The sequence below is a fragment of the Micropterus salmoides genome, unplaced genomic scaffold (genome assembly GCF_014851395.1).
Source record: "Micropterus salmoides isolate LMB-PRFRI ecotype aquatic unplaced genomic scaffold, ASM1485139v1 Ms_hic_scaffold_13, whole genome shotgun sequence".
NCBI classification, from domain to species: domain Eukaryota; kingdom Metazoa; phylum Chordata; class Actinopteri; order Centrarchiformes; family Centrarchidae; genus Micropterus; species Micropterus salmoides.
Window position 1 is genome coordinate 33,390,959 of NW_024040374.1, and position 21,408 is coordinate 33,412,366.

A 21,408-nucleotide genomic window follows, 5' to 3' on the forward strand; every position below is an offset into this window, starting at 1 on the left:
ACGACACATTGCACTTTTATGCCTCTTGTTATTTTTACATATGTGTAGTTGGCTTTTGAAGTGAGTTGAAATCCAATACTTACATTTATAGGTAAAATCCGGGGGGCTCAACTCCACAGCCACAGCCGACTCCATTATTTACGCTGGAACAATCAACCGGCGCGCAATGAATGTCGGGATACCTGGGGCTGCGAAGGATCCAGCTGTTGGATCCTCCAAAAGGACGAAAAGAAGGCCGCATTTGTTGGCCGCATTTGAAGGAGCCTTCGAAATGGGACAGCCTAGTCACAATGCAGCCTTCGAAGGATGCGGTCCCTGAATTGAGACACAGCTATAAACTCCGCACTTGAACAGTGTTTCAGCCATGTTTATTTTAAATATAGTTCACAGCCAATAAAGCATACTTACAGATTGTGATTGTGAATTTCCAGGCCCAAACAGAGTTGGAGTTGAAATGTCTTTTAGGACTAAACTGTTGCCGGTGTTCTGACGATCTATGCTACCTTGCCGAAAAATGCTACCATAGCGCAAATCGATAGACTCGACTCTACTCAGCCCTGCTCCGTTTTCCATTGCAGATGGTACCCAGAGATTGTACGTCGCTATGACAACGCCACACACAACTGCCACGACGTAATGTTCAATACGACACACACACCAGCGATCCACACAGCTTTCTCTTTTTAAAGTTAAAATGTTCCAAAAAAAAGACAGATAATATTCTAGCACATTTTTGTTCCGCCATCACTTCTCATAAAACTGTCAATATTTGAAATCTACACAGCTGATTTCTCACCTCAAAACTTCTCAGAAGTGGATTTAGTGATGAAATTCCATACAAAAACTGTAAAAAAACTTTCTGTTGCTGGGCTCTGTCTGGTGCAGCGATGATGATGCAGTGAATAGTAAATATTCTCTCTGACCAATCAGCAATCTGTCGTGTTTTCACGTTACATTTTAGTATCCCTCAGCTCGCTTGGAACCTCGATGGAGGTGATACGAAAAAAGCTACCTGGAAGCAGGTACAGGTACAACATTTCTACAATGGAAAACCAAACAAAGGCGAGTCGAGCCATGTGGAGCTGGTACTGTGCAGTGGAAAAGGGGCTTAACTAAAACCAAAGGGCCTCCGCTCAGACTAGCTTTGTTTGAGGGCGTGCATGACCCCGCTAGCCGCTCGGCAAGCTTTATGACACGTTTTCATTCAGAGCAGAGTTTTCTGTGGGAGATGGGAACTCCCTTTGGCTGGACTTTGGGCTTTTTCACTTTGCAAACCTGTTACATGCACAAAAAAGAGATATAACTCAATAAAGGAGAGGGGGGAATACCATAAAATACCACCTCTTTAAGTGAAAACCAGTATGGATTTAGGGAAAATAGAATAAGTACCTATGCAGTAATGGCGATGGTAGAAAAATAACAAAGGCAGTTAAAAATGATGAGGGTTCTATTTACCCACAGAAGATTTTCAATACTATAGATCACAGCCAATTACTGAGCCTGTCACTCGGCCGCCATCTTGGCAACGCCTCCAGGGCAGCTATTTCAGACTAACAAGACCAGGCTCCTGTTTGAATGAATGGGGAGAGAGTCAGAACTGCACTTTCACTTGTCAACAGGACAAGTGACGACTTTGCCCCAAAATAAGGTTTAAAAAGCCTTTTTCCTGATCGGCGCATGCGTAGTAGAAGGTAAACAGACCCTTACGTCAGTGGAACCACACGACTGGCTGAAATGTTTCCCGCTTTGGCTGTTAAAAGCAGACGATTGGCTTACTAGCGGGAGGGATTTTTGCCGTCACGGGCTTTCCCCATAGAGTTGTATTGAGGATGTGATCGAGTGGTGTGTCCCCTCTACAAAATGTCTGGTTAAACTTACTCTGGGCTGAAAACCTGCTAAGACAAAAAGACAGTGGTGTGTGCAAATGAATAACACTGTGACAGGATTTAGAAAGGTGAACAACCCCAGAGATCAGTGATTGGTCCAAAACTTATAGAGGATATACTTTGTATACTTTAGAATAGAATAGTTTATTCATATCAAAACCAGTGGTCGCAGTCTTTTTCTGTTTCTGAGTGCTGGATGCCTGTGATGGCCTAACATGCCTCAAGGACCCCCTCTGGGAGCAAGTACCTGCACCCTTGTGACCATATCTGTACATGGATGTATCATGCTTCAAGCCTCATTCAAGTCATTTAGCTTGTTGAAATGCATCTGTGGTAAGCAGGCAGCCGGTTTTCCCTTGGGCTGTAAGAGGATGGAAGAGCTTTGCTTTGGGAGGACTCTTTGCTCATACAAGTCAACGTTACGGAGAGAGACGCAGTCCCGCACATTTGAAGTTCAAATAACAATCAGTAAAATGCAAAGTGGGGGTGTCGGGACACAGGCTGCTTGAAGATGCACTACGAAACGCTTTCAGTGCTCAGTGGAACTGTGGCAGAGATAAGACGGGATTGTAGTCCCTTTTCTACTCCAACTGTGTTATGATGACACAGGCCTTGAGTTCCTTTTGTAATCAATTGTAAACAATTTTGATGAGGGACAGAATTATATTAGTGTATGTTTTGAGTTTAATTAACAAAAATCTGTATATCCACATATAAACAATTATTGCTAGCTTTTTTGTGTGCCTGTGTATGAGTGAGAGAACGAAATGGTATATCAGCTGTCAGAGTGAATGCTTGTCAAATGGAGCAGAACAGGCCAGTTAAATAGAGAGATCCAGAGCGGAGATAGTAGGATTAATTGGCCATAATTGGTTGATGTGTTGGTGTTCCAAATGACCCAGTTTAGCTGGCGACCCTCCTCCCTGTGCCTACAGAGATCTTATGTGTCTGACTATTTCTTAGCCAGCAGAGACTTATTCACCTGGCTTTCATATTCACCTATATATCAGTGCTGACGGTTCGAACAATGTTCCTATGTCACGTTATATTCATGTACTTTAGAGTGTTTAATTACGTTGTTAGTGTACATTTTAAGCATTATTCTGTAATTGTTACACATGGTACACACACCAAGTATTTAGTTCTTATAGACAAAATTACCAAATACCAACAACTCACTTTGTGCTGCATTATTTAAATCAACCTCCCACATGTGCACCATGCTCACTGCACAGGGCACAAAACTACCAGAGAGAGGAGCAAAAACGTCAGGAAAACACCAAACTCTCAGGGTGCCGCTCACACACTGGTCCTGGTTGCACTGGTCCTGGTTGCACTGGTCCTGGTTGCACTGGTCCTGGCATAACTAATTATTTTGGGATTGTACTCATGGAAAATCTTTCTGGAAAGATATTAAAAGCTTCATAACTGATGACATATAAAATGTAGTTTGGTTATTATGATGAAAACAAGCAAGAAGAGATGTAATTAAGTTAATTATAATAGTGACAAAATACCATATCCACATATCACATATGCTAATTTAAGACCTTTATGATGATGAAATCAAACAGTAAATTAACTCCTAACCCAAACTAGCTTGTCGTCCAGGTGCACTGCAAGGTATTTGTAGGAGTGAACCACCAAGACATCCACTGCCTGGAGGGATACAGGATCAGAGGAGGCTTAGTCTGGCGTTCTTTGTCTTGCTAATGTTCAGCTATGCATGGTTCAATCTGCATCATCTAACAAAGTCATCAACCAGGTCTCTGTTTCCCTCCTCATGTTGTCCACAGAAAAGAAGTTCTCTGAGGACTCTACCACTGTGGGGGGCACAGTGGTAGAGTCCTCAGAGAACTTCTGCAGGTGGCATACCTTGGAGTCACAGGTGTATAGTGTACACAGGAAGGGGAGAGAACAGTCGCCTGGGAGAAACTCAAGGGGGTAAGCGAGAGATTGAACTGTGAAGCCGACCAAAGCCTGCATGGAGGGTTCCATGGGTTCCACCAACGCTACGTTGGTGTTTAGCAGATGAGACTTGTAGGTGGGCTGAACAGTCAGGATCCGAGTCAGACACACTGAGTCAAGAGACTTTTTGTTGGTGCACCTATGCAGCTACCAGCATTATGGTGTTCCTGCTGTTGATCTTTGTCATTAAACCACACTTATGCTGCGCGATCATGCACAGTAGACGCTGGTGCAAACAAGAAGTAGCCCTGTAGTGGTATTTGATAGGACCAAAACTGGCTTCACTGCTCTCCATTCAAACCAGGGTGGCTTTGTCCAGTAATATACTGTCTATGGGGAAACTGTAGTCTGCCACTCAGTTGATCCATTATCCAGGACACCGGTGGAGTGTTCACCTGCATGGCCCTGAGCTTCTCTCCCAACAACAGAGGATGTATAGTTTTAAGAGCACTGGAGAAATCAAAGAACCTCACTGTTCTCCGTGACATCGTCCACTCCGACGTTCTCCTGGTAGCCAAACTGCAGGTGCTCCAGTGCTGGTCTGACCAGCGGCCTGAAGTGGGAGAGAAAGTCTTGTAAGGTCTGTAGTCATTTAAGACTTTGGGGCCAGTTCTGGGCTCCGGGCTTGGTTCTGGGCTAGGATTGGAGGGTGTTGCAATGTGAGACGGTGGGAGAGGGCCAATGGGTCAGAACAGATACTACACAGTACTACACAAGCCTGCATCACGTAGGCCTAGTCAGGATGGAAAAAGCTACAACAACATGTGAAAACTCTTTGGGTAGATAATAGTGAGGAAGACCACCGCTCAATGTTTGATATCCGGGCTTCCTTAAAAGTAATATGTCCAAGGTTGCACCATCTGTTGGAAGTGGGAACAGCAAGCCACCCTCCTTTCCTTTTGCTGCTCTCCTCTCAGTTTCTGTCTGCCTGTACAGTCCCACAGGCTGGGATTCTCTGTGTAACCAAACGCACAGCTCCAGCTCTAATGTAAAGGTCTTTTCTGGAGCCTTTCACACCTTTCACATTGCACTTTGTCCACTAACTCATCAACAATCAAACAAAACAATGTACAAACAAGACACAAAACACTGAGTATGAAAGACCTAACAGGTTTACCCCACTTAGACTGACTACAACTCTGGCAAATATAAAAACATCCACACTACCATGATCTCTTTCTGCCACAGGATCTTTCCCCTTCTCTAATCTAACCTGATCTTGACTGGCCATCTGTACTGTGGTGTTTGGTGTAAGCCATATGTTAGAAACAACTTTTATTATTATTATAACAACTATTATTATTTTATTATTTAGGAAGCACTGACTATGTAGCTGTATCTCTGCCATTGTCGTGTTGTTTCAGTGTTTTTAATGCTGTGTTATTAATGCTTGGAAATTAATCTAATTTTACCGGCCACTAAAAAAAAAATCTAAATTTTTTCTTACCAAAAATGCTATTTAATATGCAATTATTTTCAGGCTCTTTATCTTCTGTATTATTCAAAACGGACAAGCAATAAATCAGTGTATAGTATGACCAACATAATATTAATTAGATTAAACATACACTGTTCTTTCTAGTTGTTAGGATGAAATTAGGTGCATGAATTGCCTTAATTCTTATTATGAGCAATGGTGGAAAAATTATAATAATTTCATCCGTCCATCCATCCATCGTCAACCGCTTATCCTGCGTACAGGGTCGCGGGGGGGCTGGAGCCAATCCCAGCTGACATCAGGCGCAAGGCGGGGTACACCCTGGATAGGTCGCCAGTCCATCACAGGGCCACACATAGACGAACAACCACTCACGCTCACACTCACACCTAAGGACAATTTAGGGTCACCAATCAACCTAGCCTGCATGTTTTTGGACGGTGGGAGGAAGCCGGAGCACCCGGAGAGAACCCACGCAGACACGGGGAGAACATGCAAACTCCACACTTCTTGCTGTGAGGCGACAGTGCTAACCACCGCACCACTGTGCCGCCCCCATAATAATTTCAGTGAAAAATAATTTTAAAGTCAAGTCATGGCATTAAATAATATCATATAATATTATCATGTAGGTCTACCAACAGACAACAACAGTAAGTTCACCACAGTGTGTTATACAGTTAAGTGCCCAATACAAAGCCCACAGTTCAACCACCAATGAATGAGTCCTAAGCTCAGTTCAAATCTCCACAACAGTCCATCTCTCTACAAAAACCTCCTTTTCTGGATCGCAGCAAGCAAACAAAAAAGTACTCCCATTGAGGTTTAATACAAAAGGTGGCTAACGAAAAGAAAACCAAGTGACGCCTCTCGAGTCGAATAGACAAGCTTAGTAATTCTCTGCCAACACCGGAGCTCCTGGTCGATGCTGCTGGTAAGCAGCGGTCTGGCTGTTACTCAGGACAGACTGGGACTCTTCCGGCCTGGTGACTTTGGTTTGGAACGCCGTCATAGAAAATATAATTTTCTCATATCGCGATATTATCGCAAATGCAATTAATTGTTCAGCCCTACTGCACTGCAAATCTAAAAAGCGCAGGGAGCCTGTGAACGGGCACTGCACTAGTTGCAATAAAGCAACATCCAAAGCAGGGAACAGAAACCCTGACCCCGGCAGTGCAGTACCCTCCTCCTCAAAAGGTCAGTTTACATTTATCTGACACTTTTATCCAAAGCGACTTACAATTGCTATATATGTCACACGCCTCTGGAGCAACGAGGGGTTAAGTGTCTTGCTCAGGGACACAATGGTGGATGGGTCACAGTGGGGGATTGAACGCAGGTCTCTCACACCAAAGGCATGTGTCTTATCCACTGCCTAATCACCACCCCAGTTCACACAAATTCTGCCAGAGCATTTCTCCCTGCAACATGTTGCTGAGAGACGGCACTATAAGGTATGAATAGGGTGAGGGTCTTGAACAAGGACAGAAGGACAGATGAGGAGTGGAGGTGGTGGGGGACAGAAAGACAGAAAGACAGAAAGAAATCAGCTAATTAACCTCCTTTTCAATAAATAGTATCAAAACACATATAAATATTAAAAGACATACTTGTGCTAACCTAAATTCTTATTCAAATTATTTACTCTCTACCCAAAAAACTTTATTTGAAACAATCTTCAAAGAGACAAGCCATTATTTAGAATTTCAAAATTCTAAACAATGGCCTCAAAAACTTTCAATTGACCCTTGACCTCAGGAAAAACCCAGGGGATCGAGACTCCGACACGTGGAGCACTGCACTGAAGAGGCTCCGTCCATTCTGTGTTCTACTGGTGGAAGGATGGAAATCCACCGACTCGATGGCTGACCACATCAGCAACATGTGAACAAAGCTAGAGCAACATCTATAGAAGTAGAAAGCACTCCCTGTAGGAGTGAGCAGTGGCTGGAAAAAGCTCTTGATGCATAATTGGTCGTTTTCTTGTAAGAGAAGAGTGACTGTGGTACGTTTAGTTCAGTTCAGAGAGTTCCAAAGGTTCCAGCAACAACTTTTCACTGTTCAAGAAAACCCTCAGAACATCATAGAAACCACGCTAGAAGCACGAGTCACTCCTCCACTGTCCATCTGATGTTCACTACCTCTGAATGGTGAACATGGAAGTATCTGAGTGTACGTACGTACTGAGCATACGGATGGACAGCAGAGAGTGGCTGAAGCTGGAGGAGTGGCTTCATAAGTTCTCATAGACACTGACATTTAGTTTCTGTCAGAATTCCAGTTACGGTAGAACATCCATCATTTAGCTTTGTAATGAGATGGGACACATTTCATCACTTCTACGCATGTTCCATTTATTAAATGTAGCGTTTCATTTGTTCTTGTGTCCGAGCGCACAGCGGCACAGTTGAAAGTAAAAGAGCATCCCCTGTTTCTTTGACATATGAATCATTTATTAAGCCAACGTCCGTTACACTTCCAGAGTATGAGTGACAGTGGACATTAAAATACAACTGAAAAACCTGGAGGATTGACACTGAGGGGAGGAGCAGTTTCACAGCAGCCGGCTCACACCTTCTCTTCATCGTCACGTTCCTCAAACAGCATCAACACGACTACCAACTCATCATTAGTAGGAACTGAGTAGAAAAACGCATTAAAAAGAGCTTCATCTTTTTCATAGTGGGTTTTTTAAAGCTAAATACACTTAGTTTCAGTACAGTCAGTTGGTTGGTAAAAGCCCTCCAGCAGCTGAAAAGGAAATAACCTCCCCTTCCCAGGTAGGCTTTTAATGTGAAACATCTGCAGGAAGTGTCAAGTTTCATTGATGATCGGGCTTTTAATGTGAAACGTCTGCAGGAAGTGTCAAGTTTCATTGATGGTCAGGCTTTTAATGTGAAACATCTGCAGGAAGTGTCAAGTTTCATTGATGGTCAGGCTTTTAATGTGAAACATCTGCAGGAAGTGTCAAGTTTCATTGATGATCGGGCTTTTAATGTGAAACGTCTGCAGGAAGTGTCAAGTTTCATTGATGGTCAGGCTTTTAATGTGAAACATCTGCAGGAAGTGTCAAGTTTCATTGATGATCGGGCTTTTAATGTGAAACGTCTGCAGGAAGTGTCAAGTTTCATTGATGGTCGCTTCACAGCAAACGAAAAACAACTTTAATTCATTTGTTCATTTGTCACTTTTCTGTTCAAAAGTGGCGCATTGGTGAAATACGTAGGTCTGTTTCACAGCAGACCTTCTGACCTGTCCTAGCAGGAAACGCAGAGGTCAACGTAATTATCAATGGCTCAGCTTCATTAAGTGTCCCAGTAAGCCATAAGAGTGAGGCAGCATACACAATCCCCGGACCTTGGAACTGGCTCACGAAAATAGAACGCAGTCATTTTTAATGTGACAGTAGTAATTTCAGGTGCAGCTGCAGGAGTAGGAGTTTTGAAAGTAAGGCTATACTGAAGTCATGTTAAAAGAACATCCTCTGTTCTTCTCCTGCTCCTGCAATTTTAACGCCTCTGCCTCCATCACCAAGGGTGGTGATGGTGATAATGAAGATATGAATTAGTTTAGGAGGATACAACAGCTGTTAGCATGATTAAATCTCCAGTAAACACACACACACACACACACACACACACACACACACACACAGCAGTGTGGCCTCAAAACACATCATACAGTACACCTGCATTCACACACACTATTCTGCAAATGTACATGCCATTTACATGCTTCTACACACACAGTTTGGCTTGGGAGCACAGAAATCTATTTTTAGCAAAGGCACTCAATATCTAATTTCAGCCTTTTTTAGCAGACACGCTCTTGATATCAGTGAAATACGGTTAATGTAATGTTCAACTGACGAAGAGATAGACAGGAGACAGAAATAACTAGAAAACCTTCAATAAATGAAAGAAGGAAAGCACATGCCTGCACAGGGCACAGAGGGCCACTGAATGGTTTGTAGGAAAATGATGTGAATATCATAAACACCTGTAGGAGATTTTGGACCAGTGTATCACTGGATGTTCAGAATGCAGCACTAATAACACAGAGGGCTAGTGTTGTCAGGATACTGGAATTTCTAACTTCAATACAATACCTTGAAAAATATATAATAATATTAAATATTCAATATAATTTTCAATTGATATAAAGATTTAAAACATTTATATTCGTATTATATATTGTACATTATCTTCAATATCAGCAGTGTCAATGAGTAGGCTACTCGCCAATCATTGCACAGCAAGGCAGGACTTGCCGGGCTCACAGCTAGCATCCAATCACAAGGACTCGTACAAGTGACAAGTACTAGAAATCAGAGCACAGTAGGGAGGGATTGTCGAAACTCTGGCAGGAAAAAACATAACATGTCGAAAAGGCAGAAAAAAATGTGAATCAACCGGAGTAAAGGAGACGGCACGGTGAGCGAGAGGAGGCGGGGCTACGTGGACGCTGCAACTTTATTAAACAGCTGTAGCTAGAAAGGCAAAGGAAGACATTGTGCATGAAACACTGAATTTGCTTTGCCTGTACGTCAGCACATACTATCTATATACCATCTATCTATCAGCCTGGTTTAATAACAAATCCAAGATGGCAGCACGCATGACAGCACGCACCTTTGTTCAGTGTGATTACTGAATGTTTGGAGTTTTGTTATTCATTTTAATTTTGTTTTGATTGTTCCTATCCGTGCAGATTGCAAAATAGATCTATTTGCGCGGCGCCCTTCTGATTGCTCTCCCTGGTATAGCCTATTGTTTCTTCTGAGAAGCCTACTCCTACTTTGCTGAGGCCTAAATTAATGGCCTTACCGGGGCGTTTGTGAGACATTGAGCAGTGGAATTTCCTCGCCGGTGACGGGAGAGGGATTTTTATTTTTTATTTTTATTTTTGGTTTTGTGTGGGTGCACTTCGGATCTGCGTGGAACAAACTTGCTCTGCTTTGTTGGGCCATACATTGCATTGTTTGTTGTGGTTTTTCCTCCTTCGTCAAGTTGATTGCAACATTACTGGCTACTTCGGGGGACGTGAAGTAGCGCATCGCTCCAGAATGGCCTTTTTAACAGCAGCCTTTCTCCTGCTGATCGCAGTGGATTACACAGGGAATGAAAAGACACCGGTGGTTCACTCTCAAAAGGTATGGACATACATCTCACCTGAAGGAACCTCCTCGGACATTGGTCTTACTGTGAAATTGTACCACTCATCCCTAGTGACTAAGTGACTCTGTTCTTTCGGATTATAAGCTTGCTTTGTTGTCCTAAATCACATTTTAGTTACTAATGCCTATAATGACTCTCGATGTACGCCTCGAAAAAGGCAGTGCCTTGTTCTTATTTTACTGTTAATCTCAGGAAATGTACATCCTAATCCTGGCCCTAACATTAATAGTCTTAGTACTCCTAAAGATTTTAAATGTTTGTAGTTTATTACCAAAAATGGACTTGGACAGGACATGGGTTATTCAAACAGATGCAGATGTCCTAGTAATTTCTGAAACCTGGCTTAAAAAATCTACCTTAGATAAGGACATTGTGATTAATGGCTATAGAGTTTTCCGTTGTGATCGTCTAAAGAAGGGGGGTGGTGTTGCAATTTATGTTAAGACTAAATTTAACACCAGGATCTTATTTCTTTTTCTAATGTTAAACAATTTCAGATCTTACCGTTAAACCTTGAAATAGCCAAAGGTCAGCATATTACTGTTTTGGCTGTTACAGACCCCCTTCTGCTGTTGCTGATGCCTTACCAAAATTGATGGAACTTTTAAATGAACTTGACGGCAGTGACATTGCTTTAGTTGGAGATTTAAACTGGGACTGGTTACCCTCTGTGTCAGATGATTTTAAAAATCACTCTAATGGTTTAAATCTTACACAGATAATAAATAGTCCCACTAGACCTAATAACAGAAATCCAAACAAATCTACTCTTATTGACTTGTTTTTGACAAACACACCTCATAAATATTCAGATGTAGGTGTGTTTGCTAACGATTTGAGTGATCACTGTGTCATTGCAGCAGTAAGAAATACAAAACTCCCTAAGACTAAATAGAATAATATACTTGAAGCACTTCTGTGTGCAAGCATTTTTGCATTATTTGTCTTGCTTTGACTGGGACAGAACTGCACTTATTGACAATGTGGAGTTTTTTTTTATTTGGTTTTATTAGAATTGTGGACAAGCATGCTCTCTTCCAGAGGTTAAGAGTAAAGGGACTTGACAATGCATGGTTTACCCCGGAGCTGGCTAATCTTCTTAGGCAGAGAAACCAAGCCTGGGCTAAAGCCAGGCAATCTGTGACAGATTTAGACTGGCTCAGTTTTAGACAGCTGCACATTTTTTATTAAAAAGGCAAAATCAGATTTTTATCTAGCAGCTACAACAGAAAACCTAAACAATCCCCGGAAATTCTGGATAGCACTGAAATCGGTATGCACCTTAAATTCTCATAATAAATTACTTCCATGTATTATCAATGACAAAGCCATCATATCAGAAAAGTCTGCAATGTTGGAGTGTTTTAATATGCACTTCGTGGAAGCTGGTTCCTTGTTTGAGCGTCAGCTCCTTGGAAGCAATTCAACCGTGACAAACTGCTTAAATTCTTCAGTTCCGCCCCCGAAATCTGTGGTAAGTAAAGAGGCCTTTTGCCTAATGTCTTTCTCTGTCGCAGATGTGTAAACAGCACTTATTGCCTTGGACCCCAGTAAATCTCCTGGCCCTGATAGTGTAGAGTGTATTTTTTGCAAATAGCTGCTGATTTTATTGCTAAACCAATTTCAATCATTTTTAACCTCACCCTAGAGTCAACAATGAGATTCCAATAATTTGGAAGTCGGCCTATGTACTCCCTCTTTTAAAGGGAGGTGATTCCTCGCGTTTGGATAATTACAGACCGATTTCCAAATTACCAGTTTTAGCTAAAGTTTTAGAAACATTGGTTGGTGATCAGTTAAAGGACTATTTGGTTTCCAACCATATTTTGTCTGACTTACAGTCTGGGTTTCGAAGACAGCACAGTACTACTACTGCTACAATGAAGGTCATTAATGACATTATTGAAGCAATGGACTGCAAGAACACCTTTGTAGCTCTTTTTATAGATTTATCTAAAGCATTTGATACAGTGGACCATTGCATTTTACTGGAAAAGCTTTTCTGACCGTGCTGTTGACTGGTTTACCAACTATTTGACAGATAGAACTCAGTGTGTTTATTTTGATAATCTCAAATCAGCAACACTGAATGTATCTAGTGGTGTACCACAAGGATCAGTCTTGGGTCCAATTTTATTTACTATTTATATTAATAACTTGGGTCAAGACATCCCACTGGCTCATTTCCATTTTTATACTGATACCGTTATTTATTGTAAGGCTGCTACCTTACACTAAGCTTTTTCTTATTTACAATCTGCTTTCAACCTTGTTCAGGTACAACTGTATCAGCTTAAACTAGTTTTGAATGTTGAGAAAACTATTATACTTTTTTCAAAATCTAAGAAGTCTCTGGACAGTCTTCCAGGTATTTTTACTATACATGGTGAGCAGAAGTCAAATTATACAAATATTTGGGTATATTAATTGATGATCAGCTCTCTTTTAAGTTTCACATTGATAAACTGGTACAAAAGCTCAAATTAAAAATAGGATTTTATTTTAGAAACAAAGCCTGTTTTTCTAGGAAAACCAGGAGGAGATTGGTTGCTGCAACCTTTCTCACTGAACTCGATTACGGTGACCTGCTCTATAGAAATGCGCCTGATCGATGTTTATCTTTGTTGGAAACTGTCTACCATAGTGTATTAAGATTTGTGACTGGATGTAAAGCATCAACACATCATTGTACCTTGTACAAAATGACAAACTGGCCCTCATTATCAGTGAGGAGGCACATACATTGTCTATGCTGGAAATGCTTCCCTCTTATCTTTGCACTTATATGTCTCGCAACACCAGTTCCTATAATTTGCGCTCCGGTAGCTTGTATTTGTTATCTGTACCTACGGTCCATACAGAGCTCGGTAAGAAGGCCTTTAGTTATGCAGCCCCATCCACTTGGAACACATTGCAGACTGATTTGCAGTTGCGAAATCTGATTTCTTTTGGTGAATTTAAACACCGCATGAAAGATTTGGAAATAGATGCCATAATTGTTGTCACTGCTTTTAAAATAACTAAATCCTTTAAACCTATGGTATGTATAAATTGTACTTTTAAGTAGTCTAATGCTGTTTGTTTATGTATCTTAAGGGTCTTGTTAAATGTTCCGTTGTGCGTGTGCTTGGTGTTCATCTTTGTAACTGTGCTCTGTTAATATGCTGCCATTTTGGCCTCTCTTGAAAAAGAGGTAACGGTTAAATAAAAAATAAGTAAATAAATAATAAATGTGTGGTTTTTGTTTTGTATATTTATGTGCACTATGTGCCCAAGAACAATTTCTTCTAAATCTAAATAGTCTGTAATAGTAGGCTGCTTTGTAGGATTACGTGCTGCTCTTTATTCTGCACACTAACTGCATTTGGTCTGACACCGAAATGAGACGGGCCCCAGCTCTGTGTTGGGACGAGCCATTGAAATAGGCGGGAGGAGCCACACTAACACACTGTGGGAGCTGTCAGGATAACTGCACTGTACAGAAATCCTCAAGTAGTAACAGCCTTTTGTTACTGTCAAAGGAATAATTAACAGCTTTTACCACAATACACACCACTAAACTGCCTCTCACTCAGTAAAGCCTGTATCAGAAAACATTTTTGTCACCATGTTGTGACAGCTGTTGCACCACTTCAGGATTTTGTTTTGGGTGAAATGTTCACAGCTTTATAAAACACACTGAGCTCATAGTGAAGTCTCAGCATCCAGAATGTCCTTTTTTAAAGATATAATGAGCCAAATGCAAGCTTTTCCCCAGCGTCCACGTATGTTTCTTGTTTTTCTCTGTTTGGATGTTTCCACACATCAACATGCATTGACAGCTGACCTGTGTGTCCGGATGCCGGAAGGTTGTGAAGAAGTGTATTGATAAAGTTTTGGCTTTTTACACAAAGGTTTTACTGCATGTACAGTAACGAGTGCAGTTATCATCAACTCAAGTAATGTACTCTCTTATCTGCTGTGTACGTGCGTCCATGCGTGCGTCCGGGCGTGCAGAGGAGGAGTGCAGCGCTGACAGAGAACAGTGGAAAGGTTGCAGCGTGACCAAAACATTGTGTTTAATTCTTTTTTGAGTTGCTAGATTGACTAGTCCCAGATTTACTTGCCTCGGGCAATACTTGTTTGATGAGCCTGGGTTTATTTGGATAAAAATGTCTGGCTGTCATTCCTAATCATGTCTTTAATAACTGCACGAAACACCTTTATCTTCCTATACTTTCCACATCCACATGCCTGCAAGGGTCCGTACGTGCGAACCGGTCCCGGATCAACAGGACTGTGTGAGTGTTGTGTAGTGAACAACGGTGTGGATTTGTGCATTTTACATTGAATAAATGTGGAGCTACCCTAAATTCCTTTCTCCTCCCCAGAGAAGAAGGGGAGGGGTCAAAGTTGCTTTCTCTAAGTGTTATCCCGACCATAAAACTGGCACCTTTTTGATTCCGAAGCTGATAACGCGGGGCCTGACTGTTAAACTGACAAAGGGATATGAACCAGCCCTTGGCATCTCCCTGAACAGCCTATCAAAACTGGCCCCCCAACACACGTTTCCGTGGCAACTGACCTTATTCTTTGTTTTATTACCACATCAAAAAGGAAAACCCCTGTCTCACCCAAGTGTGACATGGTCCAGACACTGAACTTGGACTGCAGACTGCAGTCTCCAAAGATTCAAAGCATTTAATTAAGAATTAATTAAATCTTTAGTTACCTGATTACGTTTGCCTCTATTTGAGTAGTTATGTTAACTGTTGTTGCTATCTGTTGTTGATATTAGTGCTGAAAAGAAGTTACTTGTGCAGTGTTTTTTATTTTCAGCAAGACACTCCTTCATCTAATGTAATCAATGCTTGTTCATAATACTTTCTTACAAAATTTACCCTTTAGAAATGATGACAAAGAAATGTTTTACTATACTCTTAATCGCCAGCTTGAATTTAAGGATGAATCAACAAATTCCCCGGTTCCTAAGGAGAGACGATCTTTGATTTAATCCAAGCATTCCTCATGTAACCTGAGCTCCCCCAAGTGGACGAAATAAGTATTACATGCCCTCATCGGAAATGCCGTTAAATGTATAAAAATACTGACCAATAATGTCACAATTGTTTCCTGTTACCAAATGCCTAGAACAGTACAACCGTTCGACCATTGAGGTTCGATTGTGGAAAATATTTGATTATAATAGATAATAGATTTCTTTTCTTTAGACATTAAGTTTAGAAAGGCAGTCCCTTGGGAAACCTGAGACGCCCCCTGGGGAACCACGCCCCAGGCAACAAAAGAGCGACACGCGACCTCTCGCGCTCTTCTCTTCGCTGTTGGCTCTCTTCCACTCTACTCTGCTCGCTGGACGCTTCGGCACGCGTTTGGCGTGCCTCGCCAGGCAACGCCCGGACTCGGCCAGCGAGACAGGCCCTTTTGTTCGCCTGAAGTGCCGAGACATCGATCTGCCTTCAGTTTGTTTTATTTTCTTTATTTCTTTTGTTTGTTAAAGTTATCAGTCCGTTAAGTTACACTGGACTAATTCAGGAACGACCAAGTTCCATTTTAAGCCTTTTTCGTCGAGCCAACTTCACCGAGGTCAGACCAAGCCACGTGGTCTCGCCAGCTACAATGAAGGAAACCTGAAAACAGCCGAATTGCCAGACGGAGGAGGCGTTTTCAATCAGACACGGAGAACCCTGGAGAATCCCTAGCAAAAAGCCAGGATCGGGCAGCTAGAGTGGGACCAGCAACAGGCCAAAAGCAGGCTGTCGACAAGCAGTAAGACTTAACACACGTCCTGTGATCAGATGTCCATTTTAACTCCTAAATTATAGCATTAGTTCTATGCCGTATGAGTCAAATGCTTCCCACAATCGAACCTCCAGGCTCATTGTTCAGCAAATGTTGATGTTCCCTCTTTTTATCACCTTAGTTAGAGAATAAATTCACTGTAATATAATCAAGAGCTGTGTGTGTTGCCTATTTCTAGTTCCTGCCAAGAGAATTGACCCTTTAGATATGAGACTGAAGATAATTGAGCGATTATTAACTAACTGATCACTAGTAATAATTGTATAATTATTCAAAACTACCTACAGGTCCGGAGACTCTAGGATTATAACAACTCCGGTGGTGCCCTTAACGAGGAAAATTTTGATTTTATGAATCTTCAATTATGAATTCATAATTGGGTATCAATTCTCATAAATTTATTAAAAATGCACAACTAAAATTTTTTAGGTCTGCTACAGTTGCTAGAGAGGCCAGTACAGCCAGTATAATCACTGGGTAACCTCAGAACCAGAACCACAGAGCCAGCTGTATGATCAGTCAGAGGTGCTGCCATCTGGGAGGCCTTTCTGATGCCTCTGTCAAGAAAGCCCATGGTTTGCATATCTATAATAAGATGTTCTAGCATTTGTGTCGAAGTCTCACTATGGGATGCGCTTCCTTGTGTATTCCTCAGATGCATTTATCTCATTACGCCAATCCTGTCTGCGTCTGGTGGGTCCACCTACCCTTAAATAGCTTACACTAAAATGCAGAAACCATTCAAACACCTCTTCTCCCTTCGGAGCATATCTGTCTCAGCTTCAACCTTTAGGTCTCACCACAGACTGGAGCGTTACCCGACTAGCCGTTTCACGGTAAGGTTTTTCAAACGTGTTAGCACACCAGCTAATGCGATGTTCTTCTTAATTAGCACTCCAGCTAACGAAGATGGACACTAATTCCCCTCACACCAGAGGAGATGGTAATTCAGGGGCTCAGCTCTGCCACTGCAGGAATAAAATCTCGAGCATGGACACACCAGGTCGGCTCTTCCTACCTCGCGCTGGAACTTGCCCGCTTGGCCGTTCATGCTGGCACTGCGCCTGCTTCACCCTTAAGAGCTTTTGCCGATGGCTAGCACTGCAAGCTAGCTTGTCGGGAAAGGACCCTTACCTGTCCACCAACGACTTGCCGGCTTGAGGGGAAGAAATTGCCCCAGGCCAAGAGAACGGCAAAACAGCTATTCCAAGTTTTTCATGAGCTGCTAGATGAGGTCTCGGTTTCATGGAAGGATCACCCGTTCAGCAGCAAGACCCCGATACAGGGTGCTTCTTCCCTGGATTTGAGGGCATGGAAAAGCTTGACATGCTCCGCACGCCCCCCATAGAGCCGTTAGTTGCAGTTCACCTCGACCTGCGGCAAACCACAGCATCCTCCGGGAACACCACACTGCATTTCCAGTCCACTATAACTGAGAGGGCTTACAAAGCGGCAGCTTTGAATGTCAGAGGCCTGAATATCTCCTCCATGCTCTCTGCTTACCAAGCAGAGTTGTGAGGACATGGCCACCAAGCCTAACCCTGTAGTGTGGGAGAAGAGATTGCCGTGATAACGGACATTTATCTCTGCGTGCAGCGCTGCACGGTCCAAGCTACAGGTAAATCTATGGGGGTGATGGTTTCACAGGAAAGAGCTAGATGGCCTGTCTGACAGAGATAAAAGAGGACATTCTGGACATGCCGATTGTCTCTGGCTGTCTTGCGTCCCCTCAGTTTAAAATCCCTAAGCGGCCAAAGCCCTTCAGCAGGAGGCTCCTTCGCTGACAGAGGCTCCGGGGCAGTGTTTTTGACCACTCAAAGCGCTTTTACTCTACATCTGCATTCACTGGTGGCTCATTCAACAGCTGCCAGGGGCAATTCGGGGTTCAGTATCTTGCCCAAGGACACTTTGACACACAGCCTGGAGGAGCCGGGGATTGAACCTACCTTGCAATTAACGGGCAACCTGCGCTACCTCCTGAGCCACAGCCGCCACAGTCTTCTGTTCCGGAGTGTGATGCAGGGGGTTTCCCCACCCCCCGACTCCTTGCTGTGGCGTGCAGCGCCATAGAGGCATCAACGCGTCTCGGCTGAGGGAAAGAGAGACTTTGTAGCGGAGGCAGCTTGTTCTGTCCCCCATTTAATTCGCACATGCACACACCCTCACTCTTTATTAACACAATAAAGCATGTTTACTGTCTGTACCACTGTGTGTATATTGTGCAGGCTCCCCCCCAGTGCTTGGTGTTTCTGTAAATAACATCACAGAGTACGGTCTAGACCTGCTCTTTTATGAAAAGCGCTCTGAGATAACTGTTGATTTGGCGCTATATAAATAAAATTGAATTGAACTGAATTGAGTTCCACTGCCGCATCCAAGCCTAAGGTCAAAGGCGCAGTTAAAAACAATGAACAGAAAAACAATAAATGGTTCGGCAGCCTCACCGCTACTGGGGAGGGCTACAGCTCTATTCAGGACACGGGAGTCGAACTTGTGCTCCGCAGATAGATGGCCCCATACCGCCATTTTTGACGGCACACTGTTGGGACAACACATCGGTAGCTGGCACCTCTCTCTCTCTGATGAGGGAAAGATGGGCAGCTATCACAACTTCAGCCTGGATGCTGAGAACAATATCAAGGGGTTACAGACTTCAATTCGCTGTAACCCACCTCGCTTCTCAAGCATTGTCTGTTCCCGGGCTCAGCGGGAGTCAGCTCGGATTATACAGGAGGAAATTATCTCACTGTTAGAAAAGAGAGCAATATGTATAGTTCCCAGGGTTGGGAGGATTACTTTAAAAATGTAATCAGGTACAATTACTAATTACTTGTTAAAAATGTAATCAGTAACATACAATAAAAGTAATGTAATGTGATTACTTTTAGTTACTCTTGGATTACTTCAATGCCAAATAGACAAATGAAGACAAGAGAAGTATCAATGATGTGTTTTCTGCTCAGTGTATTTTTAGAGAAACACAGAAAAACAAAAATCTCCTATTCCCAAAATCCATGTTTAAATGTTTTTGTGTGATATGCTTTGCACTATGTCACCACTATGGCAGTAGATATTCTTGATGATATTTATATTTTGTTTGTCATTTGAAAAACCATTTTACAATTTTGATTACTCATTCTGCACTTGTATTAATTTAGCATCCAATGAAAAACAATATGAAGCTGCTGAAGCATAGTGTTTCTGGGGCCGGGCCCCACTGATTAACATTACTGTACAAAAACACAACTTTTTTCTAGTTTTCTCTCTGATGTGCCCCGGCTGCTGTGCCTCAACTCTGTGATTCACAGAGTTTCCCGATGGACAGATAGCTTTACTTGTTGCTGAAGTTAACTGCTAACTATCTGCTGTTATTAGATCAGCTGTGCAACCACTGGTCAAATAGCTTACTCTGCCCGTACTGGGAGATCGGAGCACCGGGGGAGTGTTAGTGTTTATCACAGACTGTAATGTTATAATGGTGTTTAAGTTACAAGGGGTGCGGTGCCTGATTGGGAACCATAGCCAGGCGAGCGGGCAAGGAAATCTCGCTCAACAGGACCGAACACAGCGTGTGATAGCTTTTCTTTTTGCTAAACTGCTAACTGTAGCCTATCTGCCCATATCTGTGGCTGGTGACTTCGGTCGGTTAGCCGTGCTGCTAGCGGTCCTATAAGCTTACTCAGCCCCATGTTGCCAAGAGCCAAACCCGGCAAGAAAACCACCTTCGGTACTGTATTCCCAGCGGTCAAACTGGCCTCTGTCGGTCTCGGAGGCTGTGCTCGGTCCTGGTCCAGCTGCCGTGTTCACTCACTGGGAGCTGTCTGCATGATGGGGTGGGGGTGTAAACACACATTCTGCGCTACTGGCGACAGTAAACGGCCATGAATACCTGCGACACGTCCCTCCCTAGCTTTGGGTTTTTACAAAAACACGTACATAGACTGTATATAAAAACATAATATGTGTTTTCTGTTTCATGGACACTTTCTGCTTAAAGTAATCTCTATGAGTAATCCCCGGTTTTTCAAAATGCACCTGTAATCTGACTACGTCTTTAATTACTGTACTGTAACGGAATACAGTTAAATTTTTTTTGTATCCTGATTACGTAACGCCGTTACAGGTAATCCGTTACTCCCCAACCCTGATAGTTCCTCCCGAACAGGGTCAAAGCGGCTTTTACTCCGGGTATTTTCTGGTCCCCAAACAGGTGGGGAGTGGACTAGACAAATACCTCAGAAAATACAAGTTCAGGATGCTCACTCATGCATCTCTGCTTTGTCTGGTGTGCCAGGGAGATTGGTTCATGTCTGTTGACCTGAAGGATGCATATTTCCACATTGCAGTTTATCCTCCATACAGGAATATACTAAAGTTTGGGAGTATTTTAGACAGACACTCAACAACATGGTGCTCTCTGAGCTCTGTGAACTGGAAATAGTTTCACTGCAGCACAACTGCTGTCCACGAATACGTGAAGCAGCATGAACACGTGAAGCGAAAGTATCCCGGAGCACTGACGACAGCGCCGCAAATCCTGTTTACTTTCTGTCTCCACACAAGCACAGCACATTATCAGCATGAGGACACGTAGTCTGTTAAAATGTATTTTTTCAATATATTTCTTCATCACCTTCATGTTTAAAGTAATTTCTGCCCCGCTGCTGTCATGGTAACGTAACGTTACACCGTGTGTCATCTAAAGTTTGACCGTTTCATATTTTCTGTTTATGTAACGGCCACATGTGAGCGAGAAAACAGCTGAAAGTGACATTACAGACAATCTGTGACTGTGTGAATTGTTTCAGTTGTTTTCTTTTCCCTCCAACTGACGCAAAAACACATTTGCCTGTGATTATGGTATTACATATTACTTAATACTGAAATAAATCCTTGTCAGAAACATTTAAAGTTTTAAGTAAAGTAGCCTAATTAATGTCTGTTATTGTTATTATCACAACACATCAGTGACGTGTATTTTAGATTAATTTTAAGATGTTAATAATGTCATTATTCTAATGTGCTTCATCAGGATGATTGAATAAAATATTGATTTATTGATTAGAAATGTTTTTGATATTTATTCTGGACAAATTGGTAATATTGACCGGCAAAGCAATAGGCAACATTTCTTTTC

At 42.5% G+C, this 21,408-nt stretch overlaps 1 protein-coding gene across 1 annotated transcript in view; it reads right to left on the reverse strand.

The window, feature by feature from the left end:
- arhgap39 (Rho GTPase activating protein 39) overlaps positions 1-21,408 on the reverse strand; it is a 190,439-nt gene that overhangs the window by 78,977 nt on the left and 90,054 nt on the right. The gene's annotated exons all lie outside the window — the stretch shown is intronic.